We start from the raw sequence: 17,265 nt of genomic DNA, 5'->3' as shown, positions 1-17,265 counted from the left end.
CTCCTCCCTCATGCAGAGTCACCGTGCATTTCAGCCTATTGCAGGCTTTGGAAACTTCTATTGTGAAGACACCTTTTAATGTGGTATTTCCTAGTTGTGCTTGAGTGAGAGAAACATTTTTCCGGAAAGTGCTTATTAACAACCCAGAGAACTAATGCTTTATGGAGAATAAGCTGATGTTCCAGTGGGGCGAGGGTGGCACCACGGCAGATGCCTGTCCACACAGTGTCCCCACTTTTGAAGGATGTACAGTCATTTTCCATTTACTCCCTACCCTATCGCACATAGAAGTTCCCCCATTATTTACATCACTCACCAGAAAGATACATTATTTTTAAACAGGGAGGAACCCATATTAACACATCATGGCCAAAGTCCATGATTTACTCAGGGCTTACTCTTGATTTTGTACAATCTGTGGGTTTGGACAAATTTATAAAGACATACATCCATCATTAGCATATCATACAGAGTATTTTCATTGCCAGAGACATCCTCTGGGCTCTGCTTTTTCATCTCTCTCTCCACCCTGCTTCTGGCAACCAGTAATCTCTTTACCATCTTTATAGATTTGTCTTTTCCAGAATGTCATGTACTTAGACTTGTACAATATGTAGCTTTTCAAGTTGGCTTCTTTCACTTAGTCATATGCATTTAAATTTTCTGTATGACCTTGTGACTCGATAGCTCATTTCTTTTTAGCACTGAATAACACTGCATTGTCTGGATGTACTGCAGTTTATCTATTCACCTGCAGAAGGACATTTTGATTACTTTCAATTTTGGCAGATGAATAAGTATGCAAGAAACAACTGTGTACAGGTTTTTTGTATGGCCATAAATTTTCCACTCCTTTGAGTACACATCAAGGAGTGAGACTGCTGGATCATGTGGCAAGAGTAGTTTTTAGAGACACCATCAGACTGTCTTCTAAAGTGGTTGTACCATTTGGCATTGAATGAGATGTTCCTGTTGCTCCACGTCCTTTCCAGCACTTGAGGCTGTTAGTTCTTAGTTCCATTGTGAAGAGGACGTTGAGACTCAGGGTGGTGAAGTAGTTTTGGAGAGGTCCTGGTTCTGCTATTGGAGAGACTGGGTTTAATCCTGAGCCTGCTGACATCCCTTTGGGTGTGGACTCAGGTGTTCCTACTGACAATTAGCAGTGAGGACCATGCCATCTTATGTCTAATCTGCTGGTGCTCCATGGCAGAATAACAGGGAAGGGGCAATGTCACCTCTCTGGATGACTATATGGGGCTAAGAAGGGAACCCCCCCTATGCTATTATGGGGTTGACCTGTGAGTCCAGTCTGCAGAATCTACTTCTAGAGTTTGCTCTTCCCTCTCCTTCCCTGACCACCTGCAGCCCACCTCTAATACACGTCAGGTGTTTCTTCAAGAGGTTTTGAAAATTCAGACTATTTTTGTCAACTCTGTCTTTACTGTCCTAGCTCAGTTTTAAACTTTGTACCTCCCTCTTCCCCAAGCCCAGGTTTCTCCCCCTCCCCAGTAACCACTAATTTGTTCTATCTATGAATCTGTCAAGCCAACAAATTTGATTGCCAAGATATCATAAAGTCCTTTAGCTGGTCACTTCCATTCTTACTTTACTACAGTCCATACGGTAACAATAAGAGTTATCTTTTTGTGATAAAAATCACATCATAGCACTTATTTTCTCAAAAAACCTCCAAAAGTTTCCCATCACACATTGAATCAAGTTCAAAGTTTTTATCCTCATCTACACGAATCTGGCCCCTGCCAACATCTCTACTTTCATATTACTTTCCCTGGGGTTTACTGGGGCCATCTTGGTTTTCCCCCCAATTTGTGAGCAAGCCCAGCCAAGGTCAGCAGAGCCACCTAGCTAAGCCCCCAGGACACGTGAGCAGCACAAGCTCAGTGCTATATTCCAGGGAGGTTTCATGCATGTTATAGGCACCATTTGGCAAGAAAGAGCCTATTGTCTATTACTGTACAACACAGAGAATAAATCCAACATTTTAGAATAACTATCAGTGGAGTATAACCTTTAGAAGTTGGAAATCTCTCTATTAGACACCTGTAATTTACATACTGTTTTACATTGACTATACTTCAATAAAAAAAAAAAAGAATGTAAAAAAAGAACTAGTTGTCTGGCTTCCTACTTCACTCATTTATGTTTGAATGCCTCCTATTCAAAGTGGCTGTTCTGAAGAGTTCTGGCACGGTCCATTTCTTTTTTATTATTATATTTTTTAATAAATAATTTTTATTTATTTTTTGCCTTTTAATTTAATTAATTTATTATTAATTAATTAATTAATTAATTTTTGTCTTTTTGTCTTTTAGGGTTGCATCTGCAGCATATGGAGGTTCCCAGACCAGGGGTCCATTCAGAGTGTAGCCACTGGCCTATGCCACAGCCACAGCAACACAGGATCTGAGCTGTGTCTGTGACCTACACCACAGCTCACAGAAACGCCAGATCCTTAAACCCAATGAGCAAGGCCAGAGATTGAATCTATGTCTTCATGGATGCTAGTTGGGTTTGTTAACTGCTGAACTGCTGAACCACGACAGGAGCTCCTATTATTTTATTTTTTAATAAATAAATTTTACTTGATTTATTGTTTATTTTATCTATATTGTTTATAAATTTCTCCAGCAATTCTATTTACTTACTTTGCTTCAGTTTCTTTTAGCAGTTATCAGTACCTAAAGCGATAGTATATATTCATTATCTACTTATTTATTATCGGTCTCTCTCAACAAGCGACCAGAGAGCAAGGGTTTTGTCTTATTCATTACTGTGTCCCCAGGCGCCGTAACAATGCTTGTGCGGGTCAGAGGCTCAATAACTATTTGTTGAATAAATGACTGGTTTTATTTTATTTATTTGTTTTATTTTTTTCTTTTTCAGCTGCACCCACAGCATATGGAAATTCATGGGCCAGGGATCAAATCCCAGCGCTGCAGCCGTGACCTACGCCACAGCTGTGGCAATGCTGGATTCTTAACCCACTGCACCACAGTGGGAACTCCAGGACTGGTTTTAAATCCTTCTATTTCAGTCTAGACGTCACCGTCAGGGGGCCTTCTCTAACACCCCTACTCAAAAGATAATACACTTGGGCTTGGTACTTCTCTTATTCAGTAGTTCTTCCCTGTCTTAGCACTTTCATGCTGCTTGAATATTTATCTGTATCCATCTCTAGACTATAAAATTTCCTAGAGACCAGAGGATCTGTGTTGGTTGTCCTTTTATTCCCTAGAGCTTAGCATAAAGGCTTCATACATGGTAATAGTTGCTAAATATTTTCTGAAGTGTGAGTATATACTTAGCACGCAGTCCATTCTGGGATGAATGAGTTTGTCTATTGAGCTAAGGGAGGAAGCAGATAGAGACAAAAATATCCCCAAAAGGAAAATAAGATGTCCTTATGTTCATTTCTTTTATCGGTATAGGATCTATTTTATGACAATTGAAAATTTTACTTGTAGTTGGCTGAACTGTCTGCCCACAGCTGATTTAAAATTGTCCCTGAAGAGGGAATGACGCAGAAAAACAAGAATAACTGGTGTGGATGTGTGAATGATACTCCTCAATGACACTCAGCAACTTGCATATCAGTTACATCAGGCTCCTCTTAGTTACTGTATTTACGATGTGGACTTGAATTCAGAAGACTAAATATAGCTTCAAGAGCCCAGGCAGTTTATCGGAGACATTGCCAAATGTTTATCTCATGGTTTCCATCAAGTTCCCATTTGAGCCTGATCTTTTTAATCTGGTTTTATCTGGATAAAACCAGGAGCAAGAAATATTTTATTAAAGATATCCTTATTTAAGGTTAAAAAGTACCGCCACCTGTGACTTATAGTGCAGAATATATTCAAAACTGTTTTTTTCTGTCATTTTCCTCCCTCCCTTTCTGCCTTTCTCCTTGCCTTCTCTGTCTCTCTCTTTATCCCCCCCACCCCCACCCCTCTTTCTGTTTCTCTGTCTCTCCTCCTCCTTCTTCATGGAAAACTGAAGCGTTGTTAAAAGTGTGGAAATACATCCACGACAGTAATTAGATCACTTGCTAGTGAGATTGCTGTCTGAAGTAAGTTCCTCTTCCAAAGGGTAAGTTGTAAAAGCAAGTCTGGGATGCCTTGCAAGAGTTCAAAGCTTTTATTCAGCTTTGGGAAAAGGTCCAAGCTCATGATGTGAAGATGTGATCTGTCCCTTTGTTTTCTAAGTAGAAAGACCCAAAAGAAGACATGAGTAGCTAATGGAGTGATGGATTATTCATATTCGTGCGCAATTACTTTTCTGATGAGTGTGGGTAATTGAAGCAGTTGAAGTTAAAATCCAACCTCCTTACATCTGGCTGGGAGAGTGGATGACATAATTGATTGAGATAGTTAGCATAGTGCTGATACTCAGTGAGTGCTTGATAGATGCTAGCTGCAATGATTTTGTTATTATTGCTACTATTTACTCAGTTCTTACTATGTGCTAGATGCTAGCTGCAATGATTTTGTTATTATTGCTACTATTTACTCAGTTCTTACTATGTGCTAGATGCTAGCTGCAATGATTTTGTTATTATTGCTACTATTTACTCAGTTCTTACTATGTGCTAGATGCTAGCTGCAATGATTTTGTTATTATTGCTACTATTTACTCAGTTCTTACTATGTGCTAGATGCTAGCTGCAATGATTTTGTTATTATTGCTACTATTTACTGAGTTCTTACTATGTGCTAGATGCTCTGTTAAGAGCTTTGTATTTCTTCATGCCCTTTATTCTTATAACATTCTTATTAAGTAGGCATTCTTTCTTTCCTTCCTTCTTTCTTTCTTTCTTTTTCTTTCTTTTTTTTTTTTTTTAGCAGCCACACCCACAGCACATGGAAGTTCCTGGGCCAGGGATTGAGTCCAAGCTGCAGCTGTAACCTACACCACAACTGTGGCAATTCTGGATCCTTTAACCTACTGTGCCAGCCTAGGGATCAAACCCATGCCTCTGCAGGGATCCTAGTCAGTTGGATTTTTAATCCACTGCACCACAGTGGGAGCTCCTTAAGTAGATAGTCTTAGCACTTCCGTTTTACATTTGAGGAAACTGAGACAGACAGTGGATGATCACACAGCAGGTAGGTAAGTGGTGAAGTCACATCATCACAAACATTATTATTATTCTTATTATTATTTGTTTCCCTAGGGCATGTGGAAGTTCCTAGGCTAGGGATCGAACCTGTGCCACAGCTGTAGCCCCAGCCACAGGCAGTGACAATGCCAGATCCTTAACCCACTGCACCATCAGGGAACGCCACAAGCACTATTATTATTATTATTTTTTTGTCTTTTTGCCATTTCTTGGGCTGCTTCCCGCGGCATATGGAGGTTCCCAGGCTAGGGGTCGAATTGGAGTTGCAGCCGCCGGCCTACGCCAGAGCCACAGCAACGCGGGATGTGAGCCGCGTCTGCAAACTACACCACAGCTCATGACAATGCCAGATCCTTAACCCACTGAGCAAGGCCAGGGATCAAACCCGCGACCTCATGTTTCCTAGTCAGATTCGTTAACCACTGCGCCACGACGGGAACTCCCACAAGCACTGTTATTGCCATCATTACTTACACCGGCCTTGGGGATTATTGCATAGCTATTATATAGGATAGGGATTTTGGGTGAGAGGATTTTAAAATAAGCTTTATTCAAATTATAACACATGTTTAAGTTTATTAGAGAGAATTTGGAAAATTAAAAAAAAATTGACTTAAAAAAAGAAAATGACCCCCCCCCCCAGCTAACTTACTCTAACAAGAAGACTTGGATTATCCTAATGCTGGCTTCAAACAAATTCCAAAAGAATGTATTTAGTGCCTTTTCAAAGATATTTCCAATAAAAGTCAGCTTTTTTCATATAGAAAATACTCCTATACCACATAACTTTGTACATCATCCTACCACTTAATGAATGAGTTACAGCTTATCTATGTCTATTTACTTCTACTGGACTAGCTCTTCCAGAAAAAACACTCCTTATGGGCAGCCCTCTTGTCACATTATCTTTTCATCCTTTGCTCAGTACCTGCTACATAGTAGGTGCTCAGAAAAGATTTAAATACACACAGACAGAATCACAACTATATGCTCAAAGTTTTCCTCTAAGTCTTTCACAAAATGACCTCAAAGACATGGAAAATGCAGGGGTGGTAAAATCTATTATATCCCCATTTTTTCTTGCCTATCTTGCTTGTGCAGAAGGAAGAGAGATGTTACAGAATGCCTGTAGATTGTCATAAACTTAATCAGAAGGTGACCCCAGAGGTACTAGCTTTACCGAAGCAAATCACATAGCCCCTGGCACTTGGTATGTAGTGACTGACCACACAAATGCTTTTGTAACTATCCCAATTTGCAAGAACTCATGGAAGCAGTTTGCTTTTAACTGACAGGGCCAAGAGTATATCTCAGTGTAGGCTCAGGGCTGTGTTAACCCTCCCACTCTCTGTCACAGTGGAATATGCAGGGATGTTGATCATCTTGATATCCCAGAGACTCACACACTAATCTACAACACTGGTGCTGCTGGGCCCATTGGACTTAGAAGAACAGGAAATACCAACTACTCAAGACACATGTGAGCCAGTGGGTGGGAAAGAACTCCAATGTCTGATATCAGTAACTGTGTCAGTTAGGATTCAATCATGACAATAGTTATCCGTCATTTTAGCAGAGACAATTTAATATAAAGCATTGGTTAGACAGGAGGGAAAGTTGAAAAGGCTCAAAGGGAATCCTCTATATCACAGAGGTAGTAACTGTAGGAGGTAGTGCCCTGACTTAGGGAACAGAGGAAAGAGATTGGAGTTATTGGAATCTAGAATCTTAGTGGAGGAATCTCCTTGTGCTGGGCCTGGCCCTGGCCTCTGACAAACTTCAGGACTTGGGGGAAGGCCTTGCTTAGTTAGCGATATTCAAACCTCCAATTGAGGGAAGAATGAGAGAAATAATACTAGGAACGATGTTGGACAGATTGTGAGACCAGAAAATGAAGGTTCATTCAAGGTTGTTGGAACGTCAATTTATACTTCCCCTGTTGGGAAATTTATTTGACTTGACGTATTTCAGGGATGGGATAAGGAAGTAAATATATAAGATGAGGTAATAGTTAATAAAACATAGGCTATATTTCATGCAATCTCTCACTTTCATTCCATTTAAAAAATCAATATTGGCAGGAGTTCCTGTCGTGGTTCAGTGGAAATGAATCTAACTAGTATGCTCAGTGGGTTAAGAATCCAGCATTGCCATAAGCTCTGGGGTAGGTCACAGATATGGCTTGGATCTGGTGTTGCTGTGGCTGTGATGTAGGCCAGTGGCTACAGCTCCAATTGGACCCCTAGCCTGGGAAACCCCACATGCCGTGGGTGTAACCCTAAAAGGACCAAAAAAAAAATAATAATAATATTGGCAGAGATGAAATGCCTACTGAAAACAAGTAGAAAGTCAACAGAAATGCAATGACTGATTTCTAGAGCTGAGAGACCGCAAATCTTGAGTCCAGTCCATGGTGGGAAGTATGGAGAAGCATCTGGGCCAGGCAAGACCTTAGTTTGAATCTCATCTTTATCACAAGGAGTGGCATTACTCACATTATTAAGCCTCCTCGTGCTTTAGCTTTTTCATAATTGTGGTCATTATTATACTATTACACATTGAACTCTAAAGAGTTAAAACAAAATGCTATTGAACCTCCAGCACTTATTATGTGGTTCATTGTGGGTCTGCTCTTCCTCTAAAGGGGATTCATAACTATGACCCACCTGCCTTTTTCTGATCTCTAATAATTATTTATGATGCTCCCTTTTTTTTTTTTTTTTCTCCAGCTGAGAGTTTGGATCTGTTTAGGGTGAACTCCTGGAACTACTTCACTTTCTTGACACACACATGAATTTAGGAATTCTACATCGAATATTGAATATAAAGGGTTAGAGGATGCCAAGCAGATGTCCTCCAGGAGTCCAATAGGCAGAGTCTCAATAAGAGTGGCAATAATAACAACCAGCACAGAAGTGACCCCCTAAAGACAGGAGAGAAGGCAAAGAGTTTTGAAATCAGATGAAGAGTTCTTGTTGTGGCCCAGCAGAAATGAATCTGACTAGTATGTATGAAGATGCAGGTTTGATCCCTGGTCTTTCCCAGTTGGGTTAAAGATCTGGCATTCTGGTAAGCTATGGTGTAGGTCACAGACACAGCTTGGATCTGGCATTGCTGTGGCTGTGGTGTAGGCCAGTGATTACAGCTCTGATTTGACCCCTAGCCTGGGTGCCTCCATAGACCACGGGTGAGACCCTAAAAAAAAAAACAAAAACAAAAACAAAAAACAACAACAATAACAAAAGAAATAAGATGAAGATATGGAATTCAGAAGATACAGATTTACTTAAACTTTAGGAAAAGGAGTCAGAGAATAAGAATTTGTCTTGGTGACTCTGGGGATTTACCAAAGGATTAGGATTCCAATTTAAAGAGACCAAAATTTTATCCTTTTAGAGAAGGATAGGGCAATTCATCAGCTTTCCAAAGCCTTTTGAGAATATCTGTTTAACTCTTATCCGATACTCATCAGGCATCTAATTTTTTAAATAATTTGCTTTCCTTAGCAGACTTGTGCTCTAGAAAGAAAATGCCCTCTACTAGTGTCGTAGGTCATAGACTAGATCCTTCTTGCTTTATAGTTTAGTAAATAAACAATTGGTTTCCTGTTACTATTTTTTTTTTTTTGCTTTGTAGGGCCACACCCACAACATATGGAAGTTCACAGGCTAGGGGTCAAATTGGAACGACAGCTGCCAGTCTACTACACCACAGCCACAGCCATAGCCATGTAGGAGCCTAGCTGTGTCTGCAACCCACACCACAACTCACGGCAATGCTGGATGCCCAACTCACTGAGTAAGGCTAGGGATCGAACATGCATCCTCCTGGATACTAGTAAGATTTGTTCCACTGTGCCACAACAGAACCTCCTGTTACTAATCAGTTTTGTATGAATTCAGCTGATGATGTCATACTGAGGCTTAAACTAGGGCAGGACTAGCATCAAATTTATTAGGGCTAGTTTCCCATATCCATAGCATGTATATGGATATGTTAGGGGATCCCCAAAGTCCTTCTAACCCCAAATTATCTTTCTTACCCACCTTTTATAATACCTGAAATGCTGCAATTCGATTTATGCCTTTAGACTGTAGTTCCAGAAGTTACCATCAGGTGAACTCTATTCAAACTCACAAATTCTTATTGGATAAGTCTTTAGTGCAAAGCATTGCTCTGAGTAAAGGAACAAAACAGAGATTTGGATGATGATAAAGTGAGCTAACCTCTCTCAAGAGCCACGAAACAAAATGTAAGATACAGTGAAAAGTTAATAGTATGTTAGAAAATGCTGAAAGGAATGATAAAAACCTTTATGAAATAGAAATTCAGAGAATCAAGGGGTCCGTGGATATGGGAGAAGACAGTGACTTGAATTGAGACTTCAGAAGAAGAGCGAGTAATCCATTAGTCATCATCAGCAATTTAGGCTTGATCTATTAATTAGATATCCAGTTTCCCTGGAAAGAAGAGAAGGATATGGGATAGATGGGATGGCCCAGGGGGCTAAACAATGAGATAAGTGTGGGTGGAAGGCCCTAAGACCAGTACCAAAGAAGGCTGAACTGTGACATAGCCAGAAAGTTTCCAAGGAGCATTTGTTTGACTATTTGACTACCGTCAGAGCTTTGTTGAACTGTGACCTGAAGTTACTTGGTGCACTTGAACCTCTATTTGAGTAAAGTGTGTGTAAGTAGCGGAAAGACCCCCTATACATTACCTGGTAAAGTCTTTGGAAATCACGAAGTAAAAGGCAAACTGGAAACAATCATGTTTAATATGTTGTAAGTAAATTGTTATTTATGGCATGTTTGTGTCCCTCTCAAATTCATATTTCAATATGAACCAACACCCCAAGGTGATGGTGCTTGGAGGGGATGCCCTTGGAAGGAAATTAGGTTTAGATGAGGTCATGATGACGGAGCTCCCATGGTGGGATTAGTATGCTTATAAGAAGGGAAAGAGACTAGAGCTCCCCCCGCCTTCTCCCCATCTGGTGGGGGCACAGCAAGAAGCCAGCCATCTGCAAAACCAGGAAAAGGGTCATGTCAGATACCGAATCTGCTGGCACTTTGATCTTGGATTTCCCAGCTTCCAGAACTGTGAGAAATAAATGTCTGTCATTTAAGCCATCCTGTTGGTGGTATTTGTTATAATAGCCTAAACTACAACACAAATCAATACCAAACACACTATGAAAGAGACTGCATTCCTTCAACATTTTCCAAAGGCAAAAAAACTCACAATAAAGACTGGCTATGGCTTGACAGGAAGAAAAACTCCTGTTTTTAGTTTTCCAGTCGATTTGACAATGAAATTGGAGCTTTCACACTTTCAGCTTTCTTTGGGTTGAAATCCTCGTTGTCAGGCAGGGGAAGAAGCCATTGTGACCCACACAGACTCAGGAGGGCATCTGGGTCACTCTGCCCAGGCCATTGCCATTCTCTTTCTCCTGCTCTGAAAGGAACAGAGGCTTTGACGTCAGGTGCAGATGAGTCATCTTTCCTCTCAGGGCCTCCGGATGGGATTTGCAGGCTGCCTTTGCAGGAGCTATTCTGTTTGTCATTCACAAAAAGTGCGTTGGAAAAGCTGAAGGGAAATGTTTGGATGAACAAGTGATTAAATTTCTATTTTCAAAGCAGAGAAGCCGCTAGCTTACTCACAAAAGCAGCCTCATCCACTCCCAGGCACCCTACGGGCACACAGTAAATGCTTGTTGATTGACAAAAGCATCTGCTGGGTCCTTGTAAATCTGGGTGTTGAAACTGAATTTTCAGATATGATTATGTGGTTGGAATACAGCGGTTTGTGTTTATTTATTCCTCGGAGCCATGGAATGTCACTTAGATTCATTGGATTTACATAAAGAAGTTAGTAACATTACTGGCCCCGTTATTATGAACATTCTGAAAGGAAAATGAATAAGGACCTTTCTGGAACTTTATCTGCAGGCCACATTCAATAGAAGGAAAAGTGAATTGTGTTCTAAGGATGATTCTTTGTTTTGCTCCAAAGCTCTCATCAATCTTTCAACCTACTTGAGAACCTGTTAGGGAAAAGAATAAAAATATCTCCTTACTTGCAAGCAATGTAGAGGAATGATCAAGAATGAATAAAAGGAAAGAGTGTTAGTCCTAGATTCCTCCATCCTGAGACAGGATATAGCATGATTGCTTTGCTCCCATGTAACTGGTAGGGAATCTGAGACCCAGAGAAGCATGGAAAATTAGCCAGGGATGCCTAGGAACTATAGTCTAAGCCTTCTTTTCTTCTTTACCCTCTTGGGGGACTCTCCATGGCTTTATATACTATACATGTTGATGACTCTTACATTTTTTTCTCTAGCTCTAGGGTCCAACTGTATATATAACATTGTGCTTTACACCTGTATGTGACAATCTGAGAGGTATTCTAACCCTCATAGTCAAAGTAGAACTTATAATTTGCACAACATTGTAAATCAAATTTACTTCAACAAAAATGCTAAGATTCAAAAACAAAAACAAACAAAAACAAAGTGGGACTCATGACTTTTCCCTCCCAAACTTGTGTTTCCGTCTTCGCCTTGAGGAAGGACCTCCATAAATCATCTTTGGTTTCCCCGTTCTCATTCTCTACGCCCGATTCATGAGCAAGACTTTAAATTTCTACCTCTATTCTCTGTCCCCCATTGCCAAAATGATGGCCACAGAAGTATCTGCTTCATAAAATTATTGCGAAGAGCTCACTACTCATAAGACATTCCTGGCACAATGGTACGTACTCAGTAATTACTAGTTGTCCCTGTTGTTAACTACATACCTGCTTCACATGTACTCGTTAAGTGACCAATATGCTAATTTTGTGTATTCCAGAAGACTTCTGCTGCGTCAGAGAGCAACCCTTAAAGTGCACATTGACAGGGGTTCCTTCCTGGGGGCTGAGGGTAAATTCTGTCATTCTCGGAAGTGGTGTGGAAGCTGTCTGGGAGAGCTACAGCTGTGGAGAGAGGTGGGAGGCAGTGTGTTGAAATGGAAAGTGGTAATAATAGAAACTCATGTTTATTTAGGACTTATTCTGTGCTAAGTACTGTGACCCATTTTTCTATTTTTCCCCACAAAATGACTGATGCATGACTGGGAAGTTATATTATGACGCACATCTTATGATTCCTCAGATGACAGAAGCTGTGTACAGTCCATTTTCCTACTTGAACCCACTTCTCATCCTCTACCCCGTGCTTAGTTACTGCATCGTCACCTCTCAACCACAATGGCATTTCCTTAGGGAAGCCTCCTCCGACCCTCATGGAATCCTCCAGATCTCTCTGTGATATGTGGTCATGGCATCACCTATCTTTCCTTTCTTGCATGCATGGTAATTTGCATTAATCTACATGCCTATTTAACTAATCTGCCTTCCTGACTAGATTCTATACCTTATGAGGTCAGGTTTCTGTCTTGTTTTCCCCACCATTGTAATCCCAGAGCCCAGCCACACTCCTTCCCAATGGTTGGCATGCAGGAAATACCTACTGAAAAAGTGGATGTCAATACTGCAGCAGAATGAAATTCTCCCCAAACCTAACTATGACTCTTCTTTGGACTCTGAAAAATACAAAAGCCAGTTTTATTTGAATTGAATTTTTGTATTTGTCAACTCCCACACTTCTCATTTCCTTCACAACTGATTTTCACCCTAGACAATGGTGAAAAACAAAATTTGTCTTAAGCTCTAGAAACAAAGAGAAGTCATAGAAGGAAGGAAATTGAAAAGAGATAGCACTGAGAAGTGAAAAATTAAACTAGGACACTTTCTAGCATCTTTAAACTTTTATTCTATTGAGAATATTTAAGAAAAATATAAATAATTATATTTTCCTCTTTGAAACTAAACAGACACAGTCTCTTCTGACTCCTGTACAGAATTATCTGTGCATTCATAAGAACCCTTTAGAAGAAAAGCTTGATATTCTTTAAAATTTTAAATGGCAGCAAAGAGAGGTTCTGCTGACAGCATGAAACTGTCATAAATGAAAAATAGTACCCCTCCAATTAACATTATTTCTTGAGTCCAGCTTAACAACAACAACAACAACAAAAAACCAAGGAAATTCAAAAGGAATCGTCAAATAGCAATATTTTAATATTTTTTACTTATCATTTGATAACAAAGGTCATTCAGTACTTTATTATTCCTGTTAAAGTAAGAATGACTTTAATTCATCATGAACCACACAAATGGTTTTGATCATTCATGGCAGTGATTTCCACTAGGACATATTACGAAACTAGCTGGAAGCCTGATGAAACTCAGAGGAAAACTGCAGTATCACAATGATGATAATATCACTAGAGATGGCAAAAAGTGAAGAAATGATCCATAGAAACTTGTTTACTCACTCAAGTGATAGTTTATGGAAAGGAGAAATGCTTCGGAGGGGAGAGATCAAAACACTGAGATGGTACCTCTGGACAAGTTCAGTTTGATTAATATGTGTCTTGGGGTATTCCTCCTTGGGTATATTTTATATGGTAATAATTGCACTTCCTGGATTTGAGTGAGTGGTTCCTTTACCATGTTAGGGAAGTTTTCGGCTACTATCTCTTGGACTATTTTTTCTGTCCCCTTCTCTCTCTCTTCTCCTTCTGGCACCCCTATAATACGGATGTTTGTGCATTTAACATTGTCCAAGAATTCTCTGAGACTCTCTTCATTTGTTTTCAATCTTTTTTCTCTTTTCTGTTCTGCATCCATAATTTCCACTAATCTGTCCTCCACCTCACTTATTTGATCTTCTACCTCCTGTATTCTGCTGTTAGCTGCTTCTAGTGAATTTTTTATTTCAGTTATTGTATTTTGCATCTTTTCTTGTTTAAGTTTTATATCTTGTATCTCTTTGCTCAGTGTTTCCTGTAAGTTATCCATCTTTGCCTCCAGTTTGTTTCCAATGTCTTGCATCATCTTCAGCATCAACAATCTAAAGTCTTTTTCCTGGAGGCTGAGAATCTCCTGATCACTTAGCTGATTTTCTGGGGTTTTTTCTTTCTCCCTCATTCGAGTTATAGTTCTCTGTCTTTTCATTTTTATAGGTTTTTGGTGTTGTGACCTTTTTCCAGATAATAGAGTTGTAGCCTCTCTTACTTCTGGTGTCTTCCCCCTTGTGGATGAATTTGGTATGAGGGGGCTTGCTGTAGGCTTCCTGGTGGGAGGGGCTGATGCCTGCCCACTGGAGGGTGGAGCTGCTTCCTATCCCTCTGGGGGTGGGGCTTTGTCTCTGGGTGACATTAGAGGCAGCTGTGTGCTTGGAGGGACTTCAGGCAGCCTATTTACTGATGGGTGGGGCTGTGTCACCACTTGGATTGTTGTTTGGCCTGGGGCTTCTCAGTGATGATGGGTGGCGCCATATTTTCCCAAAATGGCCCCCTCCAGAGAAATGCATGCTAATGAATATTCCCAAGAACTTTGCTTCCAATGTCCTTCCCCACAACAACCCACATTCACCCCTGTTTTCCCAGGATGTCCTCCAAGAACTGCAGTCAGGTTTGACCCAGCTTCCTATGGAGATTTTGCTTTGCCCTGGGACCCAGTGCACGTGAAAGTCTGTGTGCACCTTTTAAGAATGGGGTCTCTGTTTCCCCCAGTCCCGTGGAGCTCCTGCACACAAGCCCCACTGGCCTTCAATGCCAGATGCTCCGGGGGCTCTTTCTCCCAGTTCCAGATCCCCACACGTGGGAGTTTGATGTAGGTCTCAGAACTCTCACTTCTGTAGGTGAGTCTCTGTCAACCAGTTACTTTCCAGTCTGTGGGGCTTTCCACCCGGGAAGTACGGGGTTGCTTATATTGCATAATCGCCCCTCCTACCTCTTGATGTGGCCTCCTCTTTGTCTTCCAGAGTAGGACATCTTTTTGAAAGTTTCTAGTCCATTTGGGTGAAGATTGCTCAGCATTTGGTTGTAAATTTTGGTGTTTTTAGGAGAGAAGTTGAGCTCCAGTCCTTCTATTCCACCATCTTAATCCCATCCTCCACCTCTGGACAAGTTCAGAAGGAAACATGAAAGGTGTGAATTCAAAGACTGTTTGTAAGATGTGATTGAGTCTGATTGTGCAGAGGCCTATTTCAAATGTAAAGCCAAATCTCTTGTCTGGAATTTGAATTTTTCCTAGGTTTTAACAAATTAATGTTTCAAGCAGGGATAAGATTTTCAGAAGTGTGTATGAAAAATATATTTGCCATTTGGGATTAGATGTAAGAACAATAAACTGAAATTACATTATTGATGAAGTTACTGGGAGATCTCTGAATATGAATTGGAGCCAGTAAGAGAAGTTTACGTAAGAAAATTCTTTCTGAACCAGTGTTCAACCTGAAAAACATGGACTTATATGATGGGAGGGAAATGGCAGAAAGGAGGGAAATGGTAGAAGAGAACAGGAAAAAAAATGAAAAAATGAAGAACTTCAGATAGGAGGGGAATCTAGAATTCATATTTTTAATTTTTTTAAAGTTCCTTTTTTAACATTTATTTTATTTTAATTTACACAAGCAACTTTGAAACTTTATTTCTTCTATAGAGAGCTTTTTGAACTCTCTATGGAAAATATATTCTTCTCCCCTCACAATTATCTATTTCATTCAGGTTTTTTTGTTTGTTTGTTTTTTGCTTTTTTTTTTTTTTTTTTTTTTTGGCTGCATCTGAGTCAGGGATGGAATCTGAGCCACAGCTGCGACGTATGGCAATGCCGGATCCGTAACCCACTGTGCTAGGCCTGGGATTGAATCACCTCTGCAGGGAATGGAGCCATTGCAGTTGGATTATTAACCCACTGGGCCACAGCAGACATTCCCATTTCATCTAGTTTTTCAAATGTATTGGATAGAGGTCGGCAAAATAGTTCTATTTTAAAAATTCTTCTATTTCAATGATTGTTCTCCCCAATATCATTCATTTTATATGTTTGACCTTTCTCCCTCAATTGTTAGTGCTTTGCTAATACTGCTGATGTTTGAAAAAATTAATATCTTGTTTTACTGATTAGATATGCTGTTTTTCTGTTGCCTCCCTCATTAATTTCTGTTTTTATATTACTTGTGGTGTTACATTTTGGTTTACTTTGCTGTAGAGGCAATGGTTTTTTTTTTCTTTTTTTTTTTTTGGTCTTTTATCAGTAGTTGAGAATTTAGCTTTTTTTAAATTCTTTTTTTGTATTGATAAAATGTTTAAGGCTTCAAATTTTCCTCTACTAGCACCTCTAAACGTATCCTACAGATTCTGAATCATAGTGTTTCGACCAGTTATAAAGATTAATAAGGGACAGTAATTCTTCTTTTGGCTTCCCTTACCCATATTTTTGGCTCTATATAAAAATCTCTCAAGCACTCAGTTTTTTGTGTTTTGTTTTAAACTGGATAAGTTTCGTGGTTTTATTAACACAGATACAGTGTGCACACGAGCCCACTATTCATTTCAACTTGGGGTCTAAGCCGCGTCTGCCACAGCTTGTTGCAACACTGGATCCTTAATTCACTGAGGCCAGGGATCAAACCAGCATCTTCATGGATACTAGTTGGGTGCTTAACCTGCTGAGCCACAATGGGAACTTCCACTTAATTTTGACATATCAGTCTGACTGGTGCCAGATGATCTTGGGATCTTGGGCTTCACAAGGGGTCTGAGAGGGGCCATGATGCCAGGTGGAAGATGGCTGCCACCTCCGCAAGACAGCGCCGAGGAAGACTCAAGGACTCAGTTTTGTGACCATAATTCTTTAATAATATGGCTTGCAGTGTTGATTTAAATATACAGATGCTAGGGAGCTTAATAGATTTCTAGAGATTTATGAATGATATATAGGCCCATTTGGTCATAATTTAAAGAGTAATAAATGTCTGAGTCAAAAATAATATTTTTTAGAAGTTCTTTTGTTTCAGCTGTATAGTTCCTTATATCTACTTGGTAGAAGTGTTTTTCAATTCAAAGTTTTTAAAACAACCTTTTTATTTTGGAGTGAGCTCTTATTTACAGAACAACTGTAAAGATAGTACAGAGTTCCTGTATAGTCTTCAATTAGTTTCCCCTATTGTTATTACCTTAGGTTATCATAGTGTATCTGTCAAAACTAAGAACTGACGTTGCTGTGCTATA

Source organism: Phacochoerus africanus, chromosome 3 (assembly GCF_016906955.1).
Source record: "Phacochoerus africanus isolate WHEZ1 chromosome 3, ROS_Pafr_v1, whole genome shotgun sequence".
Lineage (NCBI taxonomy): Eukaryota > Metazoa > Chordata > Mammalia > Artiodactyla > Suidae > Phacochoerus > Phacochoerus africanus.
The sequence above is the reverse complement of the archived record's forward strand: the minus strand, read 5'-3'. Positions refer to the sequence as shown.